The following is a 10,514-nucleotide window of genomic DNA, read 5'->3' on the forward strand; positions in this document are numbered from 1 at the left end:
TGGACAGAGCCAGGCTAGCTGTTTCCACCTTTCACGTTAAGTGATCAAAAAACTGAATCACACTGAATTAATATATAATGGTAAACAGTATAAAAGTGAGTGTGGTGGAGGGTAAAACCACCTGAGCTGCTAACATGCTGCTAAAATGTTCACAGTGACATGCTAATGAGCTGATGAGCAGGTATAATGTTTACCATGTTTATCAACTTAGATAAGCATGTTAGCATGCTGACTAAAGCTAATAGCACTTTGGACAGGTGAGGGTGTGATGAGAATGTCATTATTTTTGCAGGTATGTGGTCATAAATGACAAGAATCAATCAGTTGTTGTGATGTTTCTGTCTAAACCAAAGTCATGGACTGACCAACATCCCCAGAGCCACATTGCTGGTGTGGCTTAAAACCTTTTCTCTTTTTACACTTCTTCTCCCTCCCTCATCTTTTCTTTAATTATTCTCTCCTGTTTTGCCCACAGCAGCGCTCCACACACACTGGCTGCAGGCCGGTGCATGCTAGGACTGCAGTCACAGCTATCATGAATAGACCGCACTGTGTCACAAACAATAACCTCTGAACACACAAAGAAAATGTTGTTGTTTTCATGATTACCAGTGGAAATGAATGATTAACGTGGTTTGAATGGAGCCCAGTGAAAAGAAGTCATGTCTTTTCAGCTTCTCTTCAGACTACAGCTAAACTCAAACACATGAAGTCTTTGAGCTGTTGTTTTATTGTGTATGTGTGTGTGGTAGCTAACAGTACGATGCCAGTGTGTTATGGAGCTCAGAGCTGAGCCAGATTCTCTATCAGGCACGACTGGAGGACGCTGCAGTCATTGTGATAATAGAAGAGGTGACTGTAATCCTTTTTGTCCTCTCCTTGTCTTCCCCTCTTACTCGCAATTATAAAACATGTGCTCATGCATTTTCTTCTCTCTCTATAATCAGTCCATGTCTTATTTTTCAGCTGTAGAGTTAGCTGTTCACCTTTCTGTCGTCCTTTGCTTCAAGCCATCAAGTGCATCGGGCCAGGTGCTTGGCTGATTGGGCTCCAGAGCGATAGATTGAGAGGTAACTGCCAAGTATTGATTGCCTGCAAGCCTCTGACCTTAACAAGAGCAGGCTTAGAGTAAAAGACGTTTGTCAAATTCTGCTATAATATTTTTTGTTAGGTTTTTTTTTTTTGCACAATATTGACTCAGGGTCATTAAGAAAGCAACGTATCCTGACAAAACATGCTGAATGCCAGAAAGAAGATGAAATAATAAACTGATCAATTATAAAATGATAAATTACTAGATAAAATTAGGAGATCCTTGCTGCCTTTGGAGCAAAGGTCAGTACAACTAATAAACGTCCTACTCTCTCTCACAAATCAATCATATACTCTGTTAAACTAGAAGAAGCAGGTTTTGTTCCCCTCTTATTTCAGTCTGAACCTGTTCAAAACAGTCAGTCGATGGTAAACAAGCAGGAGCCCCAAACCCCCCCGCCTTTTTAAAAATCTGTCCTTGAGGCCGCACTACCGCCATCATCTTTGTCCCAAGCCTCCAATTTTGTCCTCTAAGGAATAATGGGCTTGTCTGCCACTTTCTCTCCTTTATCTCTCCGAGCGAGACAAGAAACAAGCAAGCTTCATTCACAGGCCAAATCAGCTGATAGGTTACATTCATCCTCTACATGGACATTATTTTAACTGTTTTTTTTGTCATGCTAAGTGCTGATTTTAGATGAGAAAACTCAACAGAATAACGAGTGGATTTTCCAGTCTGAAAGTTACTGTATTATGTGCCTTAAAAGTGCTATAGGTTACACGTGCCAGAGAAATGTGAGAAACGAGGGATTGGGTAAAAAGTCTGTCCTGATAGGTCTGTGGTATAGGGACAAACAAGCCACATAACTGAAACTTATACTAAAATTATGGCACAGCCTGTATAGTAGTGGCTAATGTAGCCTCAAGCTGCTAGCCTCAAGCAGAGATAAGGAGCGGGCTAAAGAGGTCTGGTAAGCTCACTTCTTTCTTACTCCACATGCCAAGATTGTTTTCTTTTTTAAACTTGTAGTGTTGCGCTCCAACCGACACTCACTCAAGTGACATCACTTGAGGCACGCACTTTGCCCTGGAGCCACAAAAGGCTTTCCACAAGTTTATTCACATACAGTATGCTGTAGTACTCCCCAAGACCTGCAAATAGACTTGGATGTGTAAAACACAGTAAGTACAAATGATGTGGTTTCAAATTAATGCAACTCTAGTGTACTATTTCTGAAAAGGTGAGTGTGCTTTCAGAATATTTTAGAAAATTTAAAATGATTTCTGGCCAGTTGCCTGTCACCCATGGTCAAGAGTTTGGCTGGTGGCTGGTGTAATTTCCTTCCCTGTGTTTAAGGTTGAGTGAAGGTCAGTGAGGAGGACTTCCTTTTCTGTCTGTCTGCTCTACTGTCTCATTTCTGTAGTGCAAACAGCCCTTATGCTGCACTTTTTTGCTCTTTATTTATTAAATTTGGAGGTCAGGTAGACAGCAGAACACCAAAGCTTTTCATTGAGAAAGGGTTTAATTAACTTTAATCAGTGAATCAACGCACCTGTATCAATACGTCCCACTACCTCCCACTAGCTTTGTCTGTTGGGAAAATAATAATCACTACCGCCATTTTTACTTTAACAGTATCTCTTTTGCAGTGTGTGGGTGTGTTTGTAGAGCAAGTGGCAGAGCAGTGGGCAGTAACGAGGGAGTAAATGAATATGATAAAACTCTGACTCCCACATTTTCTACCACAACAGCCTCTAGTGTTGGAATGCTAATCATAAGCCTCTTGCTTTTTCTGGTTATATTTAGCCATGCTAGCGGCATGGCGTTATGGATGGCAATGTCGGTCTGTTCATCGTTAGGCCCACCACTTTTGTCAAGACTTAAAAATCTCAGCAACTATTCATGGTTCCTAGAGTCTGGAGCTAATAGCTAATTCTGTCTGAATCATAAAGACTTTAATGATCCTCTTACTTTTACACCACCAACAAGATCACATTTGTGGTTTTGACTGAAATGGTGCTACTGGATGGATTATCATAAAATTTAGCAGGCTGCACATATTCATATCCTCTTCAGGATGAACCTTGAGTGATTCCTCAAGATTAAGGCACTATAGTCATCAGGTCAGATTTAAGTTTAAACTTTGGTTCATGACGAAATACATGCAAAACTAACAATCCCATCAGCCTCAGCTGTACTTTTTGTTTACTGCTAATTAGCTAATGTTAGCATGCTAACATGCTAAACTATGTTGTATAGGATGTTAGCATTGTCATTGTGAACATGTCTCATGCTAGCATTTAGCTGTGCCTCAGTGCAGCTTTACAGAGCAGCTAGAGTTGACTCTTGAGTATTTTTTTATGTATGAGGTCCAAAACACACAGTTAGTGTCTAATCATAGAAAACTCCAAAAATCAGTTAAAGCTTCATCTTATCTTATTAAAAAAACTGCTAAATCAACTGCTTTGCCTCTCATCTCCTCTCACTGTGCAGCTTCCTTTCTCACAGTGTCCCACTTTATTCCACAAGTAATTTTGGGGAGGTTACACATAAAGTCAAGCTAATTGATTTAACTTAAAATCCTTGTCAGTCTGCCTTTTTTTCTTCCAGGAGTGTGACCTCAGAGCTCCCGCTTCTTAAAATGAGCATGAAATGAGATGACTAATCCACTTCAATTACTAATTTCAACAAAAATATTGGTTACTTAACTTTTAACTTTCTGTTTCTCACTGAAGGCTGTTAGGTAATTGCTCTATTTTTTTTGACTGAACACTTAACAAGTTAAATATTATTTAATTACATTACATGCATCATTGCCTGTCACAGCGTGATGTGGACACCCCACATCACGCTGTGACAGGCAATGATGCATGCATTTATTTCTAATGATTAGAGGTAATTAGTCATATTTTTCTGCATTTCTTGGTAGATCCCCCTCCCTTCAAGAATACATTTTTAGTTTGTCTTTGGTATCTTTGTTGTCAGTAAGAAGCTGCTGCAGTGTGCAATTTTTTGTACTCTTTTCTCTCTTTCTGACAGGTTTGGTTTCAGCATGACACTGTGTGAAAAAGGATGACTCCTTTACCTCAGAAAACCTCCCTTCCCAGCGCTGTCATCCAGCGTGCATGTAGGTTTGCTTTGTCTTCCTTTGCAGTTTCTCCCTCACTGTATCTCATTGAGCGCTCCTTCAACAGCTCTCACCCGTCAGAGTCCTGTCAGACAGGTTTCACTGTAGTTTCAGTGTGATTCTGTCTTTTTTCTTTTGTACATTTTTATGAAAGTAGATTTTTATCAGTATCGTAGAATTCATCATGCCACCATCAGCCTTTGTTCCTTTGTAGCTAGAAGCCCGCAAGGAGCATGAACCTCTGCTCACTGCATTTGTGCATATTTCTATCTAAATGGTTCAGAAATATCCAGAACCTCAGCATGAAAAACCTCTGCGGCCTCAGCAGTGGGCAACCAACTGATCTGGCGTCAGGTTTTTGACTTATCATGGTGTACTGACTCTAAATTAAGCTTGACAGTCCAACCTGGAATCAATGAGAATAAAACCATCTTTGAAGTGTTATAAGGCTCATGGTATTTTCAAATGTTGTTGTGTGGTGCCCCCTGCTGCCCGATTTCTAATTTATGTGGGGGCATTATGGTGTCTTTTAATATGAACTCAGCATAAAAAATAAACATCCCTTTTTCAGGACACTGTATTTTAAAGGTAATTCTGTAAATATCATAAGGACTTTACTGTAAAGGGTGTAAACAATGTTTTTCATGCTTATTCAGTAAACCATAAACAATCAACAAACATGCACCTGTGGAATTGCCATTAAGACCCTAACAGCATGCTGACAGTAGGCGATTAAGGACACAGCTATAAAAAATAACAACACTAAATAAACCTTTCTACTGACTTTAAAAAACACCAAAAGAAAGATGTGCAGGGTCCCTTCTCATTTATGTGCCTTAGGCGTGCTGCAAGGAGGCATGCTGCCTGGGCAGTAAATTGCAATGTCTGTACTGTGAGACAGCTAAGAAAGCACTACAGGGATACAGGAAGGACAGCTGATAGTCCTCGCAGTGGCAGACCACATGTAACAACACCTGCACAGAACCACAGGGCCACACCAGATACCGATTGATACTTTCGATTTTGACGCCCCTTTTATTTAGGGACACATTTTTCCATTTCTGTTGCTCACATGTCTGTGGAAATTTGTTCAGTTTATGTCTTAATTGTTGAATCTTTTTATGTTCATCTAAATACTAACACATGTTGAGATGAAAATAAAAGCAGTTGTAAGTGAGAGGACATTTCTTTTTGCTGAGTATAGCTTGTCTATTAGCCCTGGTTGTGGGTAAATTCAGTGTAGGCCTAATAGTTGATAGATTAGACAGTCATAGGTGCACTTTGGTCATTGGGCCAGGACTGAAGATCAAGGCTCTTGTGCTTTAAAAAAAAGTAATATTACCTTTTCTCTCAAAAGGTAGATTTTATATTTTTCAGGATGTTGTATTAAAACACATTTCATTCCTGATGATGCAATTCTGTGTTCGTCCTCTGTTTGTGTCAAAATAGCTATCATTGTGCAGGCTTTTGTATTGCTTATTATATAGTGTTATCATTATGTTATTTTATTATTCACAGAGCTGGTGCATGCCGGTGGAAGTTGCTTTTACTGGAGTCCTGAGAAGTAGGAAATGTCATTCCTGCATATTATTGATTTAGTTTATTTGTTGATTTAATGTTTTACATTATAGAGCTGATTCAATTAGTCAAAGATCTGAAAAATCATTGGCAAACGTTTTGATAATTGAGAAAGGCTACTGCTTTCTTTGTCTTACATATAAACTGCATATAGCCTATTTGGGTTTGGACTAAACAACACATTTGAAGAGATCACAGTGGAGTATTTCACTATATTATTCTCTAGATAAGGCGGTTAATGGATTAATCGAGAAAATAATCAGGTCAATTGACAATTCAAATATGAATTACATGCAGCCCTACTTTACATTGTGACTTGCATGTGTTTCATAGCTCTCCTTGTAATTTTGATCATTGCAGTATAGCTCAGGCCCCCCTCCCCGCTGTACTGGGACTTTATGGAGCTGCAGGCTAATCACAGCGAGCTGCCCATCCTGTTTCCAGTCCTCACAGTGACGTTCACCATCGAGGGAGGGCTTGGCAAGGTTGCAGAGGCAAGAGAGGTCTGCATTTTCACAGCACTCCCTCCCCTCACCCTGCAGCAGGTCAGACAAGGTTGTGGCTCCCTGATGACTCTGGTTCATGGGTGAGCTAGGCAGCGTTTAATGAGAGTAACTTAACCCTTTTATCACACCAAGTGCTGAAATGACAAATGAGCAGCAGAGGAAAGAAGGCAGTGGGTTAGGACTCATTTCACTTAAATTTATTTATTTTGCTATTTTAGCAAAGTTGTATGGAAATTGCTTGTTTATGAGCAGATGACATGAAAAAGCAGTAAAAAGCCAGAAGAAACACTAAAAAAGGCATTGTTGTTCTGGAGAAGGACAGTAAGAGTGTGATTGTGTGTGTGTGTTTGTGAGAGGGTGGGTGTTGATCTTTCAGGGCCAATAATGCACAAGCATTGCAAAGGGTGTCAATCAAACTCCATTTCTCATCACATCCAGATCTTCAGCCATCCCTGCGCCAACAGTGTCTAGTCTTCATCAGGGGAGATCCAATACTACTCATGGCTTCCCTACCACCTTAAAATATGATAACATCACAACGGTGTCTCATCTTTATTATGCACATGTCAATGAAATATTTGTTCACTCATAATGAAGTCTCTCCTGATTGAAATAATTAGATTAGAGTGATGAAGTTAGTTAGGAGAAGGTGATTGGGACCAGGACAAAGAGGCTGATGTCATATACAAGAATAAAATAAGCTCAAATTGATTAAGAAACCTAAATCAAACAGAACCCAGAAGCTCTGCATTAAAAGAGAATTTTACAGTTTTACTGCATATAAAGCCCTTTTCAGAACTGTGCAAGGTATGACAAAAAGTGTGATGTCACTTGCTACATTAGCCGCTACCAGCATCACATACTCACAATCTGAGATGCATTGTGGGTAATGCAGGCACCCGGTTTGACGAGGAAAAAAATACGTGTCTTAAAAAAAAGAAGATTTCACGTCATTCCACTCCTCGACTTTAATCTTTTCTCTTTTTTTTTTAACTCTCCATTGTGAACCCGACAATAGTGCAATGCTAAATATGTGGTCTCCAGCATGCAGCACTTTGCAGAACAGAATCAATGTAATTATAAACCTTTCTGATTTTCTTGCAAACTGCTTTGGTGACATTGTTGGAATGAAATATTCACGGCAATAATGAACTGAACTGAACAATGTTTGCTGACGACACAGCATCTTTCACCTTCATCAGTGCTACCAGGAGTCTGTATCTGATTTCTCAAATGAGTTAAGTCACATTACATAACAATTTTTGGAAATTAGCGTTAGTTAAACAAAATTCATTGTCATTCAGTCACTCTGCCAAGATTTTCTTCTTCCAGTGATACTAAATACATCTTCTGAAAAAGCACAAAACAACACAGGCTTCTACAAAACAATCTTTACTGTGGCACAACAGCAGTGCCAGAGCTGCCGTTTAACCCGCACGAGAGTGAATGCAATTTGAGACTGAAATTAAATCAACACATCATGTTCTTTCTGATAAAAAAGGAAAGTACATCACAAAAGTGCACTAGGCCCACAATTCAGCCCTTTTAAAAAAAATTGCATTTTATCTCCAAATGTACTCGAGAGCCCCAGTCATTTGGCAGCTGCTCAAGACGTTTCCCCTCCTTCTTTAATTACGTGCAGTGCATTTAACTCAGATCAGGTTTGGCAGTCTGTCTGCTGTCTGCTAAATAAAACATGAAGCAGCTATTTCTGTCTTCTCCAAAAACCCTATGCTCAGGAAATGACTGCTGCTGTTGTTAATCTGGCAAGTTGTCATGTCAAAGATACATCAGTTGCATCATTTGATGCCTGAGTTTTAGGTAATGGCCTCATGTTTTCTTACACAAGAGTGAACACCATTTCGACGTTTTAATTTGTAAATGCAAATCCTTATTAAACAAGGTTGAAGGAGCCATTGAAGGAGTATATTCAGAAAATACCCGTGCAAGCGTCGTTTGACTGTAACACAATGATTACCTTGTTGTGTCATAGTTTAGTGACTAATCAAAATACAGACCCGGTTCTCCAAAGGCGACTGAGAGAAATTCTGTACATCCTCCAGCCTGTTACATTGAAAAACACTAGTGCACGTGTTCATCAACACCAGTAACACACTTTATATTTAACATGCATCAGTGAACAGAGAGCCCAGGTTGCTCTGATAGTGGCCTTCAGCTCTTCTGCATTGTTGGGTCTGGCGTATCACATCTTCCTCTTCACAATACCCCATAGATTTTCTATAGGGTTAAGTTCAGGCGAGTTTGCTGGCCAATTAAGAACAGGGATACTATGGTCCTTAAACCAGGTATGGTAGCTTTGGCACAGTGTGCAGGTCCCAAGTCCTGTTGGAAAATGAAATCTGCATCTCCATAAAGTTGGTCAGCAGCAGGAAGCATGAAGTGCTCTAAAACTTCCTGGTAGATGGCTGCGTTGACCTTGGACCTCAGAAAACACAGTGGACCAACACCAGCAGATGACATAGCACCCCAAACCATCACTGACTGTGGAAACTTTACACTGGACTTCAAGCAACGTGGATTCTGTTCCTCTCCTCTCTTCCTCCAGACTCTGGGACCTTGATTTCCAAAGAAAATGCAAAATTTACTTTCATCAGATAATATAACTTTGGACCACTCAGCAGCAGTCCAGTCCTTTTTGTCTTTAGTCCAGGCGAGACGCTTCTGACGCTGTGTCTTGTTCAAGAGTGGCTTGACACAAGGAATGCGACAGCTGAAACCCATGTCTTGCATACGTCTGTGTGTGGTGGTTCTTGAAGCACTGACTCCAGCTGCAGTCCACTCTTTGTGAATCTCCCCCACATTTTTGAATGGGTTTTGTTTCACAATCCTCTCCAGGGTGCGGTTATCCCTATTGCTTGTACACTTTTTTCCTACCACATCTTTTCCGTCCCTTTGCCTCTCTATTAATGTGCTTGAACACAGAGCTCTGTGAACAGCCAGCCTCTTTAGCAATGACCTTTTGTGTCTTGGTCGTCTTTTGGACAGCTGTCAAGTCAGCAGTCTTCCCCATGATTGTGTAGCCTACAGAACTAGACTGAGAGACCATTTAAAGGCCTTTGCAGGTGTTTTGAGTTAATTAGCTGATTAGAGTGTGGCACCAGGTGTCTTCAATATTGAACCTTTTCATAATATTAGTTATATTAGTTGTCAGTTATAATCATCAAAATTAAAAGGAATGAACACTTGAAATATATCAGTCTGTGTGGAATGAATGTATACATTACACAAGTTTCACTTTTTGAATGGAATTTCTGAAATAAATCAACTTTTTGATGATATTCTAATTGTATGACCCGCACCTGTATAACAAGTGGAGTGAGGACAGGTGGAAAGGAGCCATTGAAGAGTAGAGGGAGATAGTGGAGGCAGAGCTCTTTTCAGAGCTGTATGCTACACATTGAACACTAAAGGGCAGGCAGAAAAAGATAGCCACTAGCATGGTTAAAACTATGTGGCATTTACTAGTAAAAACGTTACTGCATGTGAAATGTTTCTGTGTGTACTCCTGCTGATATCACATGCCATCACACGACACTGTCAAAGCAGTGTCTTGTGGCAGGGTTAGGTCGACGTGTATATAATCAAACAACAAAAGGGTGCTGAAGAACAGGACACCTTCCATTTTTATTTTATTTTCATCCACTTAGTGACAACGCCCAAGCAGGTTGTCTGTTGATACAGCAACATGGTTAGCACTGTCGCCTCACAGCATGAAGGTCGTGGGTTCAAACCCCAGTTTCCCCGGCTTTTCTGTGTGGAGTTTGCATGTTCTCTCCGGGTGCTCCGGCTTCCTCCCACCATCCAAAGACATGCGGACATTGGACCCTAAATTGTCCTTAGGTGTGAGTGGTTGTTCGTCTATGTGTGGCCCTGCAATGGACTGGTGACCTGTCCAGGGTGTACCCAGCCTTGCACCTGATGTCAGCTGGTATTGGCTCCAGCCCCCCACGTCTCTGTACACAGGGTAAGCAGTTGATGATGGATGGATGTATATTCCACACAAGTAATGGCAATGAGTTCAAATTTAACAATACAACATAATAATTTTGACAATTTGCTCACTACTTACATGATAAAAACTTCACACAGCATCACAGGTGAATATTACCTCAGAAGGGAAAGAATTTGTCATAACCCGTGAAGCTGCTGCAGTTATATGCCAAAACACTGACTAGGACTAGTGGATGGCTGCCCCCAAATGAAGAAAAAAATGACAACATAAATAAATGAAACAAGCTGTTTATTGTGA

At 40.4% G+C, this 10,514-nt stretch overlaps 1 long non-coding RNA gene across 1 annotated transcript; it reads left to right on the top strand.

The window, feature by feature from the left end:
- The first annotated feature begins 773 nt into the window (after positions 1–773).
- Positions 774–7,370, top strand: LOC119889389. The gene is made up of 5 exons (XR_005442047.1): positions 774–852; positions 967–1,070; positions 4,073–4,160; positions 5,679–5,724; positions 6,099–7,370. It is a non-coding gene; the product is annotated as an uncharacterized LOC119889389 (long non-coding RNA).
- The last annotated feature ends 3,144 nt before the right edge of the window (positions 7,371–10,514 follow it).

Source organism: Micropterus salmoides, unplaced genomic scaffold (genome assembly GCF_014851395.1).
Source record: "Micropterus salmoides isolate LMB-PRFRI ecotype aquatic unplaced genomic scaffold, ASM1485139v1 Ms_hic_scaffold_10, whole genome shotgun sequence".
Taxonomy (NCBI): domain Eukaryota; kingdom Metazoa; phylum Chordata; class Actinopteri; order Centrarchiformes; family Centrarchidae; genus Micropterus; species Micropterus salmoides.